Raw genomic sequence first — 21,624 nt, forward strand, 5'->3', positions numbered from 1 at the left:
GAATAATTAATATTTTTGATAATAAACTATGTTTTATAAAATGTGATTAATATGTTTATTTTATAATTTAAATTAAAAATAATTAATTGAATTTAGTAATATGTTGATAAATAATGTTTTTAAATATTTTTGATAGAATATATTTAATTTTAAAATTACTCCATCCTACAATTTTATTAAATTCATATCTCATATCTATTTTTATTCCTTTATAAAATATTAAAATTCCTAATTTTGTAACTTTAATTTTTAAATTGAATTAGAAACCTAAATTGAAGATAAAAATAATTAATTGAATTTAGTAATATGTTGATAAATAATGTTCTTAAATATTTTTGATAGAATATATTTGATTTTAAAATTACTCCATCCTCCAATTTTATTAAAATATCTATTCATATCTATTTTTATTCCTTTATAAAATATTAAAATTCCTAATTTTGTAACTTTAATTTTTAAATTGAATTAGAAACCTAATTCCCAAATTGAAGAACCCTAACCCTAATCCCTCCTCACCACACTCAGCCGCATCCCCTTTCCCTTTAATCCCTTTCAAACGTAACACAGCAGCAGAGAAGGAGAGCTGTGATCGAAAAAGAGGAAGAGCCACGCTGCCGCCGCTGTCCAGCCGCCTCGCCACCACCGTCGCGCCATCGTCGCTCCCAGCTCGCCGCCATCCTCCACGTCGTTGCCGCCACTGTTCGCAAAGAGGAGAGAGAGAGACGTTGAGACAGAGTAGCGCCGAGAGGGAGAGGAGCTTCCATCATCGTCAATTCGTGCTAGCCAGAGGAAGCCGCTGCCGCCGATGAGTTGTCGCCGCTGTGACGCGTCCGAGAGGAGAGGAGTCGTGCGTTAAAAGCCGTCGCGTCTTGCCGCCAAGGGTTCCATCGCAGCCAACCCGTCGCAGTTGGTGTCGCCGTCGTGCCTGTTGGATTCCACCGTGGAGAAGAGAACGACACGAGGGAGAGAGGGAGACAGAGCCGTGCGAGCCAGAGGAGGCACTGTCCTCGCTGTTGCTGCCACGGTCGCTGGTGAGTCGTGCACCGCCATCAGAGTCAGAAGACAGCATCAGCCTTCTTGTTCTGGTTCCGATTCCTCCATTTCTAAAATTGTAACACTCATTCTTGTTCTGCTTCAAACTTGTTCCTTTGCCATGTTCTTGTTCTAATCCTAGTCACATATTTTTATTTTAGTTCTGCCACTTTGCTTCAAAATTGCTGTTGTAACTCGTATTGGTTTTGGGACTGTTGTGGCTGCTGCTGGTTTTGTTCGAGGCTACTGCTGCTGTGAGAAAGGAAAAAGGAATTTGTCACGGTTAAGGAATTCTTCAAGTTTCGGTTATTTGAGGTAGGAAATTTATTTTAAAATTAACTGTTTTAATTTATGAATGCCAATGAAGTTTAGTGAGTAATTGCAAATAATTTATAAATGTCTTGTTTGGTTAATTGATGAAAATTGATGAAATTGAGATTGTTGGTGATTGTGAATATGGTTGAATGTGATGAAATTGTGATGAGATTGATTTGTAGTTGTGTTTGAGGATGATGATTTATGTTGGTTATGTGATTTGATGATGATGAGGGTATGCTTGAAATGCTGTTGGAAGTTGATGAACTATTATGAATATGTATGTGTAATTTTGTGAATTATTGATTCCGAATTCTTGGAACTATACTACTAATTCTAATAACTGTGTTTAATGAAATGGAAGTTGGAATTGTGATATTGGAAGAGTTCTAGGCTTAGATACAAAAGTGGGAGTGTAAGGTTGCTTAATTGTCATTAAATTGAAATATGATTAGTTAATTATTGAATGAAATATATTTGAGAAAAGTTAGTTGTTGTGATTACTCTGAATTATGATTGAAGCTGGATGTGGTTCTGAATTACTCTGAAAAGTTGGTTTGCTTACTTTTGAAAGGAAGAATGGAGATGTACCCCAAGTGAGTTAAATACTTCTGCAATAAATAATTCATGTCAATGCTATTACAAAGGAAGATTTCCTTGCTCGGTTGCTCCCAATGAACTTGAACCTTTTAAGAATTTTTCTTCTCAGGTAATAAATATTCATGTTAATAATTTTCAAATTCAGTTGAAGCATGATTACTAATACTTAACAATGAAGGTTTGATGTTAATGCAGCTTGCTGCTTTGGACTTTATTGCATGTGCAACTGCTGATGTATTTTCCATGACAGATTCTGGTACCAACTCTCAGCAATGGTGTCTGGATTCAGAAGCTACTATGGTGGCGATCATGCTCCCACTTTGAGGCCTAATTAACAAGAAGAGGCTGGCATGTGTAGACAACCTTAACACCATCAATCAACACATTCACGCACCCATTGTATAATATTAGACTAAGACCAGCCCAATGCACATGGAGCTGAATTACTTATACTAGTAGTATAGATCTAAAAATGTTATTACTTATAACTTAATTTATGTATAATTTTATTGATATGTTAGTTGGTTAATTTAATCACAACTTATCTTAATTGTTGATTATTATTTTTTATTTTTAGATTTATTTTGTGATTATCATCATTTTGGGATGTGATTATACTTTAAAAAATAAAATTAAATCTCATAAAACAAAATAGGCTATGGTCACGGTTTTAAGGAGTGGTGATAGAGGCTATGGTCACGGCCAAAACCGTGATCATAGATAAGGCTATGGTCACGGTTTTGAGGAGGGGTGACCATAGAGGCTATGGTCACAGCCAAAACCGTGACCATAGATAAGGCTATGGTCACGGTTTTAAGGAGGGGTGACCATAGAGGCTATGGTCACGGCCAAAACCGTGACCACAGATATGGCTATGGTCACGGTTTTGAGGAGGGGTGACCATAGGCTCTATGGTCACGGCTAAAACCGTGACCATAGATAAGGCTATGGTCACGGTTTTGAGGAGGGGTGACCATAGACGCTATGGTCATAGTTTTAAGGAAGGGTGACTATAGAGGCTATGGTCACGGCCAAAACCGTGACCATAGATATGGCTATGGTCACGGTTTTTATGCGTGACCATAGATTGCCCTATGGTCACGGTTAAAAACCGTGGCCTAAAGTGTCAGAATTTGAAAATTGTAACCGTGACCATAGAAACCGTGACCATAGGTAAAAAAACCGTGACCATAGACCTATGGCCACGACGGAATAGGCCACGGTAAAAAACCGTGACCATAGGTCCAAAACCGTGACCATAGATCTATGGTCACCCTTTTTACTAGCTATGGTCACGGTTTTTTACCGTGACCATAGGCCTTTTTTTTTGTAGTGTGCCCTGACAAATGTCCCAGAAATGAATGTCTCTAATACACTGTTGAAAGAATTGCTTGATCGGTTTGATGAAGAGAAAGGATGCTTGAAAACTCTCCAGGGGAAAATATACATCACTCCTCGGAAAGTAACAGCTGCCCTCGGCATAACCAACAGAGGTAATACATTTTCCACTTACTGCTTATTTTCAGTTCATTGGTGTCTAGAAAATTAAATTGACTGTTTTTGACTAATTTTTGCTATTAAAATATTGTAGGGAATCGTTTTTCTGAAAAGGTTGATTACAACAACTTGAATCTAGCAGACAAGGAATGTGCTGGACATGAGTGTAGAAGGGGAGGAGAACCAGAAAAATTCAAGAGGACTTTTGTTGTCTTCATACAAAAGTGCTTCTTGCCCCCCACAACGGTAAGTATGGCCTCCCCAATCCATAAGCCACCAATCTTTCATGTGAACAACATTCGAGAATGGGATTGGGCAATGCATGTGCTAAACTTCTTGATGAAATGAGTTGAAAACAAGAGAAAGGGGGGAAGAAACAGTCTGTTGATGGCTGCGTTTTTGTATTAATGTTGATATACTTCCACGAAACGAAGTTTCCCTGCCCGTTTGCACCTGATGCTCCCCCTGCACCATAGGTGGCCCATTGGACAAGGGAAATGATGATTGAACGGATTTCAACCGAAGCAACAGAACCATTGGTAAATACTCTACTAAAATTTTCCGAAAAATTTGCTTTCAAATGCTTTTAAAATACTCTATTAACTAAATAAACTTCTGTTTTAGGTTATAATTAATTTATTTGTCCTACTTGCAATTCTTAGTTTGTTGATTTGAATGTTTCTGCATTAAGAAATATTTTTCTTGATGATTAAATAGTTGTCATGTACTATTCACCATATGAATATTTTTCGGTTCGGTGGGATTGCTTCATTTGGTTCACCAGATTGTTAATGTGTTTTCTTGATGATTAAATAATTGAGTCTTTGTTTCTGTTGTAGGGACTTCTGTACAGAAAGAAAAAAAAACAAAAACAAGTAATTAACTTGGACAAGAAAGAAAAAGAAAAGAAAATAAAAAAGAAAACGATCGAGATGGATTCTTCTTCGGAAGAGGAAAGATTCTCTGAATCTGAATCCGAAAGCCAGTAAGTTTAATTTTGATATTGATTTCATTTAACTTTTATTTGCTTAAATTTGTTCTTATGCACTTGTTCATATGTATTGCAGCGAAGAAGAAATAAAAAAAAAACCGAAACAAAGAAAAGAAAACAACCACCGAAAGTGGTTAAAAAACAAACCAAAAAAACAAAGCATGTGCCAATAGATTCAGAGAACACAAGCGAATCTGAAAGCCAGTAAGTATTGCGTAATTTCTGTGAGACATTTTGTTGATTGCATATGTATCAATATTTGTTCAGCAAATGAATTAATTTCGATTTGGTGAGATTCTAACTTTCGGTTTAGCACTTTAGTTTAGTTCGGTTCGATAGTGTCTGTCAGTTTGGTTGACTTCATTGTTAGTGTCTTGTCTTCGGTATAAATTCAATGTGTTTGTTTGTATTCCAGAGAAAATGAAATCGAAAAAACACCCGTAATAAAAAGAAAACAACTGCAAAGGGTGTCAAAAACACAAGCCCAATCTAACAAGGAGTAAGTTTCTCGAATCATTTTTTATTGATACTTACATTTTAGGTTCCTTGATACTTATTTTATGAACTTTCAGAACTGAAAAAGCAAAAGACAATACTGCCGAAAGAAGAAAATGAGCATTGGAGATGATAAGGGAAAAAAGATCAAAGAAAAGAAATGATAGAGCTCAGTCAACAAACATTGCTCCGGATCACTTTGACTCAGCAGAGGCACAAAATGAATTCTCTCAAACGTAAGATTCAGTTTATTATTACCAAGTTCTTTTTCTTTCTTTGCTTACTTTTGCTACAACCTTTTCTAATTCCTCTAGAATGAATTACTGATATTTATTTATCTTGCTTAGAGTGCCGACTGTAAATCTGCATAGCGAGCAACTGTTACAGACTCAAGGAAGCTCTACACCTTCTGTAAATACCGTGAGCAATACCAGGTAAATTGGTTCACTGCATATTATACTTTTGGTTCAGTGGTTGCCCAAAAATGAATTTAACGTGTTTCTAGACCTCTGCTTTGAATCTTGGTTTCAAATTTTAATTTGTTATCTTTTTTTTAGGAAAAATACGCCTGAAAGCCCAGTAAAATATTTTAGAAAAAAGAAAATCTTCCCAAGAAAGACTTCTAAAACTCCACCAGTGTAAGTTAAAAATATTTATGTTACTCTTTTAGATTTAGGTAATAATTCTTGTTTAATTAATCACAATAAAAATGTGTTTAAATGCCACTAGAGCTACACTTGATTTTGAGCTACAAATCATTGAGTTTCGACAAGAAACTCGTTCTCAACCTTTGGAAGTGTGAATTTTTCAATGTGCAAATTCCTAAACATTCTTATACAGTATATCTCATAATGCCCAAAGAACAAGTGCATGCCTCGGTAAATTCTTTCCCAATTGCGTTAACAATAATAATTTTTCTAAACATTCTTATATAGTATATCTCATAACTTTTCTTTGTGTAGGTTGTCAGTATACATAGCATGATTCTCAACCAAATCAAAGTTCGGCGGTATCAGGAACAAATATACATTGTGCCTCTAGATATTGTGGTAAGCTAAATTTCTTATTCACTGCTGATTCGTTTTCGGTTCGGTCAGAATGTTAATATTGGTTCACCTGATTCTTATGTGTTCTGTTGAGTTCTTTTGCATGAAGAAAACTTCTCTCTTGATGATTGAATGTTTTTCACGTTTTATTCAGCATATGAATTGTGTTGGATTCTGTGGAAATGTTATTTAACTGATGTTCATTTTGTAGAATTTTATGTTGGGAACACATGGCATGGAGTGCACTGATAAGAGGACAAACAAGGCGTACAGGTTTGATATTGAGCAGTATGCCCACCACCGCCAGTTTCTTCACAAAAGGAAACTTGCATCGCATCCACTTGTAAGTTGTAATTTCTAAAAATTCTTTGATAATTCTCTTGTTTGCTATTGTTTCGACTGAAATATTCTATAATTTTTCAAAACTTCAGCTATTTGTCCCAATTTGCAATGGAGGGCATTGGTAGTCGTAGATTGCTGATGTCAACAAAAAAAAATTCTATGTCCTTGACCCTGTCAATAAGCTGCCAGAACATATACCTGATTCGAAGAAGCAACTGAACAAATTTGTTGTAAGTTATTTTCTTGTAAATTATTCAAATTATTCTTTACATGAGAGGAGTTTGGTTCACTATTGTCGGTTCTGTTTATTTACCTTTTTTGTCTCTTTAGGGTTTAATAATTTTCCCAGATGAGGGTGTACGCTGGGCGGAACCCCTAATGGAGGATGGACTGAGAGAGGAAGCAGCGTATATCCAATTGGATGGTTAACGTACAGAGTACGAATCTTTCTCTTCTATAGTGCTATTTTTAATATATTTTATTTTGTATACTATTGATCGTATTATACTCAATTCTTGCTTAGCTATGATTGTGAAATATACATGATGAAATGGCTCGAAACAATAGATCCACGAAAAATCAAAAGCGGGAAGAGATATAAATATAAAGCTTGGACACAAGTAAGTACTTTCTAAATTAATAAACTTCTTTCTTTTCTTATTTCATGCAGTTCAGTTGATAGTGTAACTAGGACTTTGAAGTTGGTTGTTACTCTATTGACTAGTTCTTTTCCATGCAGAAATACTATTTTTGTTGATTGAAATTTGATCACCATTTATTCACCACATAAACAATTTTTGGTTCGGTGGCTCTTATAATTTTGATTCACCAAGTGAATGTTTTTCGGTTTGGTGGCCTCCTTTTAATTTGTTCAGGGTTTAGGATTACTGTGATTGCATTTTTACAGTATAAATAGGGCTTTGAATGAAATTTGTTATTATTTAATGTGATTTTGATTTACTTGATATTTAATGTGTTCAGGGTTTAGGGTTATTGTGATTGCATTTTTACAATATGATTAGGGCTTTGAATGATATTATTCTTATTTCATTTGGGTTCATTTCTTATGTAACTAATTCATTTCACTTGAAATATAGAAAGAGATTGATGACTTCAGATACCAATATAGTCCAAATCTTCTGTTGCATGAAATGAACAAAATCAGAGACCAAGTGATTTGGGAATCTGAAGTAATAAGACTTTCCAAGCCATCTGATGTCCTCTCCAGCCCTTATTGTAAATTCACATATGGGGATTTAGATAGAGAATAGCATATACTAGTTGTAATTAACAATATTTTGTTTAATGTATGTATCAAACAATCCATATACTAGTTGTATATATTTTGTTTAACTTGTTAAAAACGCAAAAAATGCTTCTTTCAAATGTATATGTCAATGTTAATGTATATATCTATTCTTAATATCAATGTATGTATCAAATGTAAATATTTATATTTGATTCAAGATGAATTACTCATCTGTTGGAACTGTCTGGCTACTGTTTTATTCCAGGTTCTCAGTAATTGCAATCACTGTATTTAGTAATACATTACGAACTCCAAAAGAACACAGTGAACCGAAATTAATACACTGGGCGAACCGAAAGTTGGAAACACACTGAACCCCTAAACCCTGAACACTAAACCCTAAACCCTAAACACTAAAACCAGAACACTGAACACTGAACCCTGAACCCATAAACTCTAAATCACTAAAACCCTAAAACCATAACCCCAAAACCCTACACCCTAAATCCTAAATCCTAAACCCTAAACCCTAAACCCTAAACCCTAAACCCTAAACCCAAAACCCTAAACCCTAAATCCTGAACCCTGAACCCTAAACCCTAAACCCTAAAACTTGAACCCTAAACCCTGAACCCTAAATCCTAAACCCTAAACCCCTAACCCTAAACCCTCAACCATGAACACGGTGAACCAAAATTAATACACTGGGCGAACCGAAAGTTTGAAACACACTGAACTCTTAAACACTGAACCCTGAACCCATAAACCCTAAATTCCTAAAACCCTAAAACCATAACCCTAAACCCTAAACCCTAAACTCTAAACCCTGAACTCCGAACTCTAAACCCTGAACCGAAAAACAAATTCTAATTATTCAACTTAGAAATTAATACACTAGACGAATCGAAAAACTGCATATATCAATATAGAATTTCACAAAAAAAGTGACTATTCATTAAAGACTATCAACATTCAGAAATTAAACCTGCTATAACCATGGTGAACCGAAATTTGCTCATGGGTGAACAAAAAATTATATTAATAAAAACTAAAACTTGTACAATCCTCTCTTGGATAATTCATATCTGGTGCATTATAAAGAGTGGAGCTTGACTGAATCAATGATCCGCAGTCTAAAAGGTTCAACTACAATTGAAAAGACATAATTGTATATTAGCAAAATAAACAATTGAATTTTTAAATAATCAAAAGCAAGTCAATTTTACCTTATTTGGAGCTGTCTTTTTCTTTTTCTTCATGGCATTTGAGATATTTTTTTCCAGGTTTGATCCAAGTCTGTTCTCGGGCCGACCTCTTGTTTTGACAAGTGGTAGGCTTTGAAGGTCATTCACATTGCTTAATGTTGCTTCTTCGTGGGTTAAAAAACTTTTTCCTTTGCTTCTCCCTTGATATTCTTCCATCTCCGCCATGACCTTGTCAAATGCTCAGTGCAAAATTCCGGTCAACTCTTCAGACTCGGATGCAAATTCACATATATTGTGTGACCGAAACACCAATTCGTCAAATCTCTTACTTCTTGGCTCCAGTAGAGGTTCATCTTGGCTGCTTTTGATGTGTGTATGCCTCCTCTTTATGTTCTTTCTCCAATGTTCCAATATGTATTTCAGTGCCACGTTATCCACTCGCTCAAAGCTTAGGACACTTAGGGGATGGCGACACAATATGCCCCTAGACTCAAACAGCAAGCAATGGCACTTTACATCTCGTGATACTGCGTCGTAGGTGACGACAAACTTAGTGGAGTTAGAAACCTGCTCTATTACTTCATATGTTGTGAAACCTAGGGTGGAATGGATTGATCTTGTGATACAGTTCACTTTACCTCTGAGTTGAGCTTGAACTTCCCTGAACTTTTCATGGGTATATACATGCTGAAACTGTGCCTCTATTGCTGATTTTGTTGCACACGGTATCACGGTGTGAAAATCTGCAGCATCGAATTCTCTCTCTGCTTGCTAGGCAATTGTCGTATTGCTTCATGAATTATCTCAAGGAGCTATTCTGTGTGATGAACTTGTTGAAAAATAAATGCATGCTCTCTCTCCTTTGTGTGCTTCTCATCCCGGCCCAAAAGTGGTGATCCAAGTAAGCCAGAATCCATATATGGCGATCCTCGTACAGCTTTGCAAACCAAACTGAAACCATTAGGTCTGGTGAACCGAAAATAGTGCATGCTTTGGGAAAAAAGATATAAGCATAAAAGTAATTCGAATTAAAATCTCAACTACCTGAAAGCCACTTGTTACCTCCGAGGCTGTACTTTCTAAGGAAATCGATCCAATTTCTGTCAAATGCTTCTTTTGTGTACAAGTTCCAAATAACATGGCTCGTCTCTTGTTCAATTTCGTTGTGTCCCTTGTAGCTATTCAATTTGCTTGGAATTTTCTTCATAATGTGCCAGATGCACCAGCAGTGAATTGTTGTTGGCATGCACAGCTCAATTGCCCTTTGAATTGATGCGCATTGATCGGTAAGAATACCTTTTGGTGCCTTCCCTCCCATGCAACGTAGCCAACACTCAAATAGCCATTTGAATGATTGGATGTCCTCATTTTTTCATCAGCGCACATCCAAGAAGTGTCGACTGGCCATGGTGATTCACGCTAACAAAAGAACCTAAAACCAAATTGTACCTGCATAAATAACAAGCACAAGGTGGTGAACCGAAATATATACACTCACTGAACATCAAAAATATGTTTGAAAGAACCGAATACCTATTTGTGTTATAGGTGGTGTCAAACGAAACCACGTCTCCGAAATAATCAAATGCAGCTCTGCTTCTTGCATCAGCCCAGAATGCATGTTTAATGCAGTGATCGCCTTCAAGGTTGAGCTCAAAGAAGAAATTTTGGTTCTTCTCTTTCATTCTTACTAGGTACTTCCCAAATTCTTTGGCATCGTCTTCTTCGGAAATATTCCATACTTCCCTTGTGGTGTTATTCCTGACGTCTTTTCTATAAAACCTAGTTCACGGTGGCTGCCAGTTGCAGCCATAAATGGTTGGTAAGTTTTGCTCAGTCTGATTCCTGCTTCCTCGTGGGTTTCAATGGTGCGACGTACAAACATGCTAAGCTCCCTGTTTTGTTTGAGCATCTCAGCCTGGTCTGGACAACAAGGATGTTATGTGTATGTAAATTATGGCCAGACAATTTAACCCAGCTGAAGGGTTTGTCTTCAAAGTTTGAGATATCTTTGATTTCCACCTCCCCTCTCTAGAGCATACAATTAGTTGATTCTTAATATTGTCTCCGTCCCGAGTCGTGTTCCTTATTTTGGTAGAAAAACCGGCAAGTTTGGAATAATATTTGTAGAACTTTCCAGCTTCTTCTAGTGTCTTGAAAATCATTCCCACCTTTGGGACAAATTTTTCATCCACAACACAGCTCGTCTGCATGGTGAATCGAAATCTTAATTATGGTGAACCAAAATCTTAATTACGGTGAAACAATTATATAGTGCTTAGGGAACAAAACAGAATATATTCGTCTAATTTTTTTAGACTCCTTTCTGCATACCGAACCGAACACATGCACATGGTGAATCAACTCTTTAGTACTTACCGAACCACACATTTACTCACAGTTACTCACACTCACAGTTACATATTATCAGTTCAATTCAATTCAATTCAGATATAGATCACCTCAGTCCATTCAATTCACTTCAAATAAAATTAGCAATTTCATTCCATTGAATTCGATTCAAAATTCAATAATCCAAACCTCATCAAATTGATGCGTTTTGAAAGAATTATCCAAATCGCACTCATTCAACTGATTTGAAGTTGATTCATTCATTGTTTCAATTCAAAAGTGCAGATCGAAGAAGAAAACGAAGAAGAAGATAAACGACGAAGCTAATTGCATTGAAGTCAATCCAGATCCATAATACAGAGAAGAAAAATGTGAATAGAGGAGAACAACGAATTTAATTAGGTTGAAGAAGAAGAAAGAGAACAGGAAGAAGAAGAAGAAGAAAAACGCGAAAAAGGTTTATATTATATGGAAATGTTTACGTTGAAAAAGGTTGATCTGAAAAAATAAGGATTACGTTATATAGATTATGTAAGGCGCATGTAAAACAAACGAGTGTGTGGGGTGGAAGGTACTTGGATACCATCCATGTAATTTTTACATGGATGTAGAGCTTTTTCGAAAATGTATTTTTCGTTTAAAATGTTTTTTACTCTTGTGATAAGTATGAGATGGATGTCCATTTTTTAATATTGCTCAGGATATCAAGAGAGATTATAATTAAAGAATAAAGTTTGGTAAAGAAAAATTTTTAGCTATAATTAGTCAAAATTTTCTATAATTTACTTCATTTATATAATTTAATAACAGTTTTATTTTTTATCTCACTCTCCTATCAATCCACTTATCATATTCTTATCATCCTCACTTATTAATGACATTAATTATAGTATTATATTCCTTACTATTAGGCATTCTTGTAATCAATACTAAATATTTTCTTTTATAATTTGATTTTTATATTTAAGAATACAATAAAGACTAATAATAATTATAAAGAACGGCAATGATAATTCGTATTAAACGAATTAATTGTAATTAATTTTTTATTTTTGTTAAGTCATTTATCATCATCTAATGGAGATATAAAATCTAAAAGCTATCCTAATATGATTTTATTTCTGTTAATTCAATTATTTTCATTCAAAATTCACAACTCTAATACCATTGCAAGCACAATTAGAATAGGCTAAGAAATTTTACAAGAAGTCATCTTTATCATTGCAAATATGGCATTTGAATTCAACCTGAATACGGTACCTATGGTAGAAGGTGCTGAAGAATTTGAACAACAAACGGACTCACCCGACAAAGTTGTTGTTAGTCAACCAATTTTTGAGAATATGAAAACTATACTAGTTTTGATAAGGTATGGTAATAAACTGATTTAATTTTTTTGTTTGTTTTATGTGCATTTATAATTATATTGTACTAACTAAGTTCATACACATGACATTCATACGTTCATATACATAACATCCATAATTACATACAACTAACATCTAAAAATTAAATTCATGTTTATTAGATATTACATCCATACACATATCATTTTTTAGTTATTGCATAAGTAATTATAAAGTTAACACATATGTTTTTAAATTTTATCATAATTGAATTTAAAAAAATTATCAAATTCTTAAATTAATTTATTCAATTGATAAATTTACCCATAACATCCATAAATTCATACACATAACATCTATAATTTCATATTAATAACATCCATAATTTTGTACTCATAATATTCATAATTTCATACATATGATGTCTATAATTAATAAATTTTTATAATTAATATTATCAAATTTTAAACTATACGTCTTATTGTATTTTTCAAATTATCTCATATGTGCACTAATAGGTCATGATTTTAATTATTTTAGTATTTTTATTTAATATTCATATGTATGCTTATTTATTGATTTTAATATGACGAGTTAATAATTATTTTTAAAAATTTATTTTTTTATTTTTGTTTATATTTTATATTTTATTTTTTAATAGTTTATATGTAAAATAAGTTGTATAGTAGAAGTTGTTAAAAATTTTTAATTTAACTTTCATAATTTTTGGAGAGAATTATTGCATTTTAATGGATAATAATGTGATTGAGAGATGTTAGGGATTTGATTTGGGAGAAACTGAAATTGATTTTGGAAAGAACATTAATGACTCCAAGCATGCAACAAAATGGTAGGTGATAGGAAGAATAAGTGATAAGGAAGTGTATGTCACTTGTTTATCAAAAGAATGGAAATTTTTACTTGACATTTCTATATTGTAATTATTTTTTGGCTACCTAACATCACTCTATAATTAATTAGGTTTGAAAATGGTGACCCCTTATATGTATATAAATAGAGTAGCGTAGTTAAGTCAGAACACACATTAATAACAATAATCCTTTTTCCTTCTATACTGTTGATATTCCTCTTCTTCTCTTTAGCACGAGACTCTAATAAAAATTTAGGAAGACTAAGGTAATAAATTTTGATTATGTCAAAGCTCTCTCATCTGAAATTTAATGTTCTTGATATATCTGGAAATAACTACTTATTATGGATACTAGATGTTGAAATTCATCTTAATTTAATGGATCTTGGAGATACTATTAAAGCTGAAAATAATGCTTCCCAAAAGGATAAAGCCAAAGTCATGATATTCCTTCGTCGTCACCTTGACGAAGGATTGAAAAATGAATATCTCACACTAAAAGATCCTGCAAATCTGTGGAAAAATCTTAAAGGAATGTATAATCATCAAAAGACAGGGATACTTTCTCAAGCTCGATATGAGTGGACACACTTGTATCTACAGAATTTTAAATCTATAAATGAATACAATTAAGCAATGTTCCAAATTACCTCACGAATGAAATTATATGGAGAAAAAATAACTGATCATGACATGTTAGAAAAAGCTTTCTTGACTTTTCATGCCTCGAATATGCTCCTGCAGCAGCAGTATCGAGAAAAAGAATTTAAAAAATATTCTGAGCTAAATTCTTGCCTTCTTGTTGCTGAATGCAACAATGCGTTGCTTTTAAAAAATCATGAAGCGCGCCCAGCTGGTGCCGCCCCATTTTCTGAAGTGAATGCGACAAATCATTATCCTATAAAAGGTAAATGGCAAGATTTTGGTAACAAGAAAAATTATGGAAAGAAGAAAAATGATGTTCACAAGAAAGAATCTCACCAGAAGTGGGATAAAGAAAGAAACAATGGGAAAAATAAATCAACAGAGGATAAATATTTCTGTTGTGGTAGAAAGGCCCATTAGTCACGTACCTGTCGTACCCCAAGGCACCTAGTCGATCTTTATAAAGCATCTTTAAAAAAGGACAACAAAGGAAAAGAGACGAATTTTGTTTCAAATGATGTTGCTGAAAATTACACCACTCATTATGAAGTATCTGATTTCTTTGAGGATCCTGAAGGAAATATTCATTTAATCAATGATGGAATAGTTTAATATGTGGCTTTGTTAAGTACTCATGTAAATAAATAATATAAAAAACTTTTTGTTAAATTTTATTTTCTATGCATTTGAATTTTAAGTATGACGTATATAAAAAATGTTTAATAAAATATTTATGTTTATAAATTTAAAAATTACTAAATGTGCCAAGTTCTAAAATAATAATAATAAAATTTTTAGTATATGATACTATGTACAGTACTTCTTAGAAAAATAATCAAGAAAATAATTTTACTGCACATATACTTTTACTCATTTTATTATTATTATTTGTCTTTGAAAAAAATGACAAGGACATATAGTGAAGATGTTTGTCTTGCGAATAGTGCAAGTTTGCATACCATTCTCAAAAGTAATATATATTTTACACATCTTGTACCAAAAGAAGAATATGTTAATACTATTATTGGCTCAGGCAATGTGATAAAAGGCTTCGGAAGAGTTATAACTTTATTTTCGAGTAAAACCCCTCCCCGGTCCCTAACCATTTACGAAATTGACCTGGCGCCCCCTCACCATTGGAAATTAACAACGCGGTCCTTAACCATTCTCTCCGTGTGACCAAAAGGACCCTCTTACCGGTACTTCCGGTTATTTTTTACTTGAAAACCGACAAGAGGGTCCTTTTGGTCACACGAGAGAATGGATAAGGATCGTTTGTTATTTTCTAATGGTCAAGGGACGCCAGGTCCTTTTCTAGATGGTTAGGGACTAAATATTTTAATAGTAGGGTTACACGTAGAGACTAAATATTCTTTTTAGATTTTTAGAAGTAATATCTGTTTCATTCAAATATTCGTGATATGATGAATTAATTTTAATTTAATTTTACGTATTTTAATTTTGTTTATTTAGTTACTAATTATGTTAGAGAATTTAGAGTTTTCTTTATTTAAACTAAAGTTGAGTGAGTTTCTTCGATTTAATTTCCAAACGAACAAATTAGATTGAGGTATTTCTTTCTTGTTGCATCAAGAAATTGAATAAAAGATCAACTGATTCTCTTTGTATTCAATTACTCGATGCAATAAGAAAGAAATACCTCAATATAATTTGTTCACTAGTTTGGAAATTAAATCGAAGAAACTCACTCAACTTTAGGTTAAATAAAGAAAACTCTAAATCCTCTGACATAAAATTCAAATTAGTAACTAAATAAACAAAATTAAAATACTTAAAATTAAATTAAAATTAATTAGTCATATCACGAACATTTGGATGAAACAAATATCACTTCTAAAAATATAAAAAGAATATTTAGTCTCTACATGTAACCCTACTATTAAAATTATGGTTGATGAATTTAATTTCACTAATAAGAAAAGCAGTTTAATTTTTCTAGAAAAAGGTGTATAGAATAATAATCTTGAACTAAGTTTTTTTTAGATTCAACAATATAAAACATACATGTTGTTCTTAAAACCCTAAATCCAAGACATAATAATGCTTAATCAACCCAAATAATTATCACTTTTGTGTTAAGTCTCGTTGTTAATGATTTCGTGCTATCTATTAAGTTTGACGTTATTTGCTCTCCGTTCACATGTAAAATATGGCAGAATGTATTAGATGCAAAACTTAAAACAATGATTTTTTTTTATTATTTTCCAATTTTAAGTAAAATCCCTCCCTAGTCCCCCACTATTAGAAAATAACAACACGGTCCTTATCTATTCTCTCTGTGTGACCGAAAGGACCCTCTTAACCAGAAGTACCGGTAAGAGGGTCCTTTTGGTCACACAGAGAGAATGGTTAAGGACCGCGTTGTTAATTTCCAATGGTGAGGGGGCGCCAGGTCAATTTCGTAAATGGTTAGGGACTGGGGAGGGGTTTTACTCTTTATTTTCTGGAGGAACAAAATTTATAATAAATAATGCATTATTGTCTACTAAGTCTCTAAGGAACTTGTTAAGTTTTAAAAATATACGCCGAAATGGATATCATATTGAAACAATGAAGGAGGAAAATTATGAGTACTTATGTATCACAACAACTCCTGATTCAAATAAAAGGGTTATATTAGAAAAGTTATTCTCACTTTCATCTGGGTTATATTATACTAAAACTAGTTCAATTGAATCACATGCCATTGTAAACCTAAAGTTTACCAGCCCAAATGAATTTATAATTTGGCATGATTGATTGGGTCATCCGAGAATAACTATGATGCGGAGAATTATTGAAAACTCCCATGGACATTCACTAAAGATCTAGAAGATTCTTAAATTTAGTGAATTTTGTTGTGCTGCATGTTCTCAAGAAAAGCTAATTTTAAGGCCATCATCAGTAAAGATTGGATTTGAGTCTCCTAAATTCTTAGAAAGAATTCAAGATGATATATGCGGACTTATTCATCCACCATGTGAATTTTTTAGATATTTTATGGTACTAATAGACGCATCTTCGAGATGATCACATGTGTGCTTATTGTCTTCTTGAAACCTGGCGTTTGCGAGATTACGCTACAAGAAACATCGTTAAAATTGACGGCAAATCGACCGCTAAGCCGTCAATAATATTAAAATTCGATGGCAAAATGGACGGCGGAGGTGGTCGCTATTAAGCTTGTCGATTTTTCAAAATTTAATAAAATCGACGGCTTGCCTAACCGTCGATAATAATTTAATAAAATCGACAGTATTTCCGTCTATAATATGAGTTTGAGAATTTGACCTTCTTACTAAAATCGACAACTTTGTCGTCAATATTATTATATAAAATCGATGCCATTTATGTCGATATTTGATTCAATAAAATCGACAATATTTTTGTCTATAATATGAACTTGAGAATTTTACCTGCTTAATAAAATCGACATAATTGCCGTCGATTTAATTATTTAAATACCGACAAATTACTTTTAAATATAAAAATAAAATTTATACTAAATATTAGATAATGAGTTTACAAACTTATCAAAATAATAAATAATCTTCTAGCATAAAGACTCAAGACAAGATAAATAACTAAACTTAGACTTATATTCGTTTAAATTGCAATACACTAATAATACAAAATTGTGAGAATAAAGGAAGGATAAGAGTAATTTTAGGAAGTAAAAAAAATGTTTAGTAAAGAGTTTTTGTCGGAGAATTTTATTCTTATTCGTTGAAGTTATAGCATAGAGATACTATATATACGTCTCAAGAATTGTAATTGATATCAGTAACAATAACAATATCCTTATTCACATCATCTTATAGAGTTAGTTAAAAAAAATCTTTTATATTGTTTTTCCTCTTTACAAAATATATAGCGAGTGCATTATTGTGAGTAGTGTTCAATTTCATATTACTTTGTATCTATTAGAAGTCAAAATTCCGCTGTAGACTCAACAATTGGTATCAAGAGTCAACGTTATATTATTCATTATTTGAGTGATAAAATTTAATTTTGAATATAATGGCTTCTACTAGTAGTAATGTCAAAGTAGGCAAATATGAAATCGAGAAGTTCAATGGGAAAAATGATTTTTTCTATTGGAGGATGCAGATGAAAAATCTGCTTATATCACAAAAATTACACAAGGCACTAGCAGGAAAAGAGAAAAAGCCGGAGGAAATGAAAGATGAGGATTGGGAAGAATTAGATCTTGAGGTGCGGGCTGCAATAATCTTATGCCTTGAGAGGGATGTTGCTTTTTTGGTAAATGAAGAAGCAACTGCAGCAGGCGTTTGGTTAAAGTTAGAGAGTAACTTCATGATGAAGACTCTAACTAACAGGATCTACTTAAAATCCAAATTGTATACATGCAAGATGGAGGAAGGCACCTCAATCCGAGAATATATTAATAAGTTTGACAGGATCATATCAAACTTAAAGGATATAGATGTGAAGGTTGATGATGAAGACCAAGCACTCATATTGTTACTTTCATTACCGAAGTCCTATGAAAATCTGGTGCATACATTGATGCTGGTGGGTGACACTCTGACCATAGATGAGACGAGGGCATCACTTTTAGCAGATGATCTGTTGCTACAAGTGTAATGTCATCTTCAAATGGAAGAGAGTATAATGATCAAGCACAAGGATTGTTCGCGGCTAGGGGAAGGACTAATGAAAGAGGAAAAGGTAATGAGCGTGGAAAGTCTAGGCCAAAATCTAGACCTCACACGGAGAGAACATGCTTTAAATGTGGTGAGGCTGGACATTTCAAAGCAAATTATCCAAATAAGAAGATAACTTTCAAGAAACAGAACAACGACAACCCAAAAGAAAAGCAAGAAGCAAGCTACATCTCAAATGATGAGGAGGATTGTTACTCTATAACAGAATAATCTTATGAATCTCCGGTAAGTGGATTCTTGATTCAGGAGCCTCTCACCATATGTGTCCAAATAGGAAGTGGTTTACTACATATGAAAGCATAAATGGTGGCACAGTTTTAATGGGCAATGATCATGCTTGTAAAACTGTGAGGTTGGGTACTATAAGAATCAAGATGCATGATGGAGGAGTAAGAACCTTAAAGGATGTGAGGCATATTCCAGACTTGCGGAAAAATCTTATCTCCATAGGTTTGTTGGAGAAAAATGGCTGCAAAATAGTTGTGAAAAAAGGGGTACTAAAGGTTTTTCGTAGTTCTTTGGTAGTGATGAAGGGAGTTCGTCACGGTAATCTTTATTCTATTTTGGGGACAACAGTCACAGGTGAGTTAGCAGTTGAAATCGGTGGAAGTAGAGATCAAACAAATTGCACAAGAATATGGCACATGCGGCTTGGACATATGTCAGAAAAAGGTCTATCATTGCTTTGTGGACAAGGTTTGTTGAAGAATATGAAGAAACCACAAATGGAATTTTGTGAGCATTGTGTGTATGGAAAGGCACATAGGGTGAAGTTTTCTACAAGCAAGCATAAAAGCAGAGGGTTGTTAGACTACGTGCATACTGATGTTTGGGGCCCGGCTAAAGTTACTTCCAAGGGTGGTTCCAGGTATTTTGTTACTTTTGTTGATGATTATTCCAAGTATGTTTGGATTTAATTCCTCAAATATAAGAATGAGGTATTCGATACTTTTAAGCGGTGGAGAGCAATGGTTAAAAACCGGACAGGTAGGAAGCTGAAAACTCTACGATCTGATAATGGCACAGAGTACACAGATGGGGCTTTCAAGGAGTTCTGTGACCGAGAAGGCATTGCAAGATACTGGACAGTTAGAGAAACACCACAACAGAATGGAGTCGCCGAACGAATGAATTGTACGCTACTTGAGAAGGCAAGGTGTATGCGCTCTAATTCTGGGTTAGGCAGAGAATGGTGGGCAGAATCGGTTGCTACAGCTTGCTACATAGTGAATCGATCCCCACATTCTTCTCTAGATGGAGACACATCTTATAAGGTATGGTAAGGGGAACATGCAGATTACGAGAAACTCAGAGTCTTTGGATGCACAACCTATTATCATGTCAAAGATAATAAGCTTGATGATAGAGCTAAGAAGGCAATCTTTTTGGGGTATCCAAGAGGGGTTCAAGGCTATCGCCTTTGGAGTGTAAATGATTCTAAGTTTGTAATTAGCAGGGATGTTACCTTTGATGAACGATCTATGGTAGCTTTGTCTAAAGATGTGGTGCCAGATGATGGTGATGTTGGAAAAACTTCAAATACTCAAGTGGTGGAGATAGAGTCTAAATACCAACAAATAGACTCTAATAATGTTCAGGTGGAGCATCCTAATGCTACTCGAGATGACGCAGAGGATGAACTTGATCATGAAGAAATTCAGCGAGAAAATGCACATGCATTACAACAGCAGCAGCAGAATTCTTTGGCATCTACTAGGCCAAAGAGGAATTATAAATTTGTTCAGAAGTTTGGGTCAGACAAGCCTTTGAGAAATTATGGGCAGCTAAACTTGGTAAATTATGCACTCTCAGTGGAGGATGATGAGCCGGTCACCTTCAAACATGCTATCAAAGACAAAGATAGAGAGAGTTGGTTGGTCTCTATGGAGGAAGAGATGCAATCTCTTTATAAGAACAAGACATGGGAAGTGGTCCCATTGCACGTGGGAAAGACTGCAATTGGTTGTAAGTGGGTGTATAAAAGAAAAGAAGATCCTACTAAGTCAGATGGTACAAGATTCAAAGCTAGGTTAGTAGCAAAGGGATTTGCACAGAAAGAAGGTGTTGATTACAATGAGATATTTTCTCCTGTGGTGAAACACACTTCCATATGGGTGCTTTTAAGTCTTGTCGCTCATGGTGATCTTGAGTTGGAACAACTAAACGTGAAGACTGTATTCTTGCACGGTGACTTAGAGGAAGAAATATACATGTATCAACCTGAGGGTTTCAAGGTTGAGGGTAAAGAAAGTCAGGTATGTCGCTTGAGGAAATCGCTATATGGATTGAAACAATCTCCTCGGCAATGGTATAAGCGATTTGACTCCTTTATCTTAAAACAAGGTTTTTCCAGAAATAATTATGATTGTTGTGTATACATTCGTAAGCTTCCTGAAGGTGATTATATCTATCTTCTATTGTATGTGGATGACATGCTTATTGCCTCTAAGAGTAAAGTAGAGATAGATATGTTAAAGGTTCAACTTGGTAAAGAATTTGAAACAAAAGACTTGGGTGCTACAGAAAAATATTAGGCATGGAAATTAAAAGAGAGAGATCAAGCCAAAAATTGTTCTTGAGCCAAAGAGGATACATTGAGCGCGTCATTGAAAGGTTTGAAATAAAAAATGCTAAATCGGTGGTAACGCCGTTGGCTCCACATTTTAGGCTCTCTGGTAAACAATCTCCCACAACAGCAGAGGATAAGGCTTACATGGAAAATGTACCTTATGCTAGTGCAGTCGGTAGCCTAATGTATGTTATGGTATGTACACGCCCAGATATTTCACAGACAGTAAGTGTTGTTAGCAGGTTCATGGCAAACCCAGGTAAGGCACACTGGGAAGCAGTCAAATGGATTTTAAGATACTTGAAGGGTACCATTGACACATGTTTATGCTTTAGTGGAAAATCATGTCAAATCAGCGGCTTTGTTGATTCTGATTATGCT

General features: G+C 34.2%; 2 long non-coding RNA genes across 4 annotated transcripts; both read left to right on the forward strand.

Annotated features, from left to right (window-relative positions):
* Nucleotides 450-2,503, forward strand: LOC107609979. Of its 3 annotated transcripts, none has more exons than XR_001613350.2 (4): nt 450-1,111; nt 1,194-1,347; nt 1,926-2,056; nt 2,143-2,503. It is a non-coding gene; the product is annotated as an uncharacterized LOC107609979 (long non-coding RNA). The 3 variants fall into 3 exon arrangements; XR_001613349.2 differs by having other exon boundaries at nt 451-1,111; nt 1,922-2,056; XR_002351312.1 differs by having other exon boundaries at nt 451-1,111; nt 1,922-2,056; nt 2,198-2,503.
* Nucleotides 4,210-7,680, forward strand: LOC110264546. The gene is made up of 8 exons (XR_002350723.1): nt 4,210-4,934; nt 5,008-5,166; nt 5,278-5,364; nt 5,893-5,979; nt 6,188-6,319; nt 6,408-6,548; nt 6,649-6,755; nt 6,842-7,680. It is a non-coding gene; the product is annotated as an uncharacterized LOC110264546 (long non-coding RNA).

The sequence above is a fragment of the Arachis ipaensis genome, chromosome B07 (genome assembly GCF_000816755.2).
Source record: "Arachis ipaensis cultivar K30076 chromosome B07, Araip1.1, whole genome shotgun sequence".
Classification (NCBI taxonomy): Eukaryota; Viridiplantae; Streptophyta; class Magnoliopsida; order Fabales; family Fabaceae; genus Arachis; species Arachis ipaensis.